This window comes from Apium graveolens, unplaced genomic scaffold, assembly GCF_009905375.1.
Source record: "Apium graveolens cultivar Ventura unplaced genomic scaffold, ASM990537v1 ctg2147, whole genome shotgun sequence".
Taxonomy (NCBI): Eukaryota; Viridiplantae; Streptophyta; class Magnoliopsida; order Apiales; family Apiaceae; genus Apium; species Apium graveolens.
In genome coordinates, this window is record NW_027417545.1 from 4,515 (window position 1) to 6,081 (window position 1,567).

Here is a 1,567-nt window from a genome sequence, read left to right on the forward strand (position 1 = left end):
AACAGCTTAAGTTCCTCAAAATCAGCACTAGTAGGTGCAGCTGCACTTCCCTGTTGAGGGTATGATTGCCTTGTAGCATACTGCTGTGGTTGCTGGAATCCAGGTGGGTTAAACTGTTTACTCACTCCTTGCTGATATGGTGGCTGAATAGGATTCTGATTATTCCCCCAGCTGAAATTTGGATGATTTCTGTTGTTAGGATGATAGGTCGCTGGCACAGGCTGCTGTTGTCGCTGATAATTATTCACATACTGAACAGATTCATTGACAAGAGAACACTGATCCGTAGCATGAGAACCTGCACAAAGCTCACAAATCATAGCTATTTGATTAACTCCATACGTAGCCAGAGAATCAACCTTCATTGATAGCGCTTGGAGCTGGGCTGCAATAGCGGTGGCTGCATCAACTTCCAGAATACCTGCTACCTTGCCTGACGTCATCCTCTGAGTTGGGTTTTGATGCTCATTTGCAGCCATCGTCTCTATAAGATTATACGCCTCTGTATAGCTTTTAGCCCATAAGGCGCCTCCAGCTGCTGCATCGAGCATGGGCCGAGATTGGGCCCCCAAACCATTATAGAAACCAGTGATCACCATCCAATCCGGCATTCCATGATGTGGACATTTTCTCAACATTTCCTTGTAGCGTTCCCAAGCCTCGCACATAGATTCTGTAGGTTGCTGCGCAAACTGAGTAAGAGCACTCCTCATAGCAGCAGTCTTTGCCATCAGATAAAACTTCACCAGAAACTTTTGCGCAAGATCTTGCCACGTAGTGATGGACCCAGCTGGTTCAGAATGTAACCAGTCTTTAGCCTTGTCCCTCAGTGAGAATGGGAAAAGCCTCAACTTGATAGCCTCATCAGTCACGCCATTATACTTAAAAGTGCTGCAGATCTCGACAAAATTCCTTATGTGCATGTTGGGGTCTTCAGTTGCCGCTCCTCCAAAAGAAACAGAATTCTGCACCATCTGAATAGTGCCCGGCTTGATTTCAAAGGTGTTAGCTTGAATAGCCGGATGAAGGATGCTTGACTGAATGTCATCAATTTTAGGCCGAGAAAAATCCATAAGAGCTGGATTAGCTTGAACAATACGATCTCCCATATTTACTGGTTCTTTCTGCTCAGTTCCTGAATCCGAATCCTCAAAATCTAACTTCTCCGGAATATCAAGAACTTCGTCTGTCTCCTCAGCTGTATCTAAAGTCCTCTTGCGAGCACGATAACGAGTTTGCATAAACGCTTGCTAAAGTACCTGAAACACAACCGGAAAAAAATAAGTAACTACTACGTCCTAATCACTGAGTCCTAATGACCAATGATGGTAAGTACATGAACTAAACAAATACGCCGAGTCCCCGGCAGCGGCGCCAAAAACTTGTTAGGGCGAAAACACGCGCTAATATTCACGCAAGTATACGCGTTCGCAAGTAATATAGAATACTTTCTAGTTCGTTCCCTCAGAGACTCAGACTAAATTATTGTCTAATTAAACTCACTCACCAATGTATGATTACTTCTCAATGTTAAGATACTAACACTTAAAATTGTTGATTAAATATT

The 1,567-nt window shown here is 43.7% G+C and overlaps 1 non-coding gene across 1 annotated transcript; it reads left to right on the forward strand.

Moving 5' to 3' along the window:
* Nucleotides 1–609: 609 nt before the first annotated feature.
* On the forward strand, nucleotides 610–716 carry LOC141700325 (small nucleolar RNA R71). Its single transcript, XR_012566292.1, has one exon. It is a non-coding gene; the product is annotated as a small nucleolar RNA R71 (small nucleolar RNA).
* The last annotated feature ends 851 nt before the right edge of the window (nucleotides 717–1,567 follow it).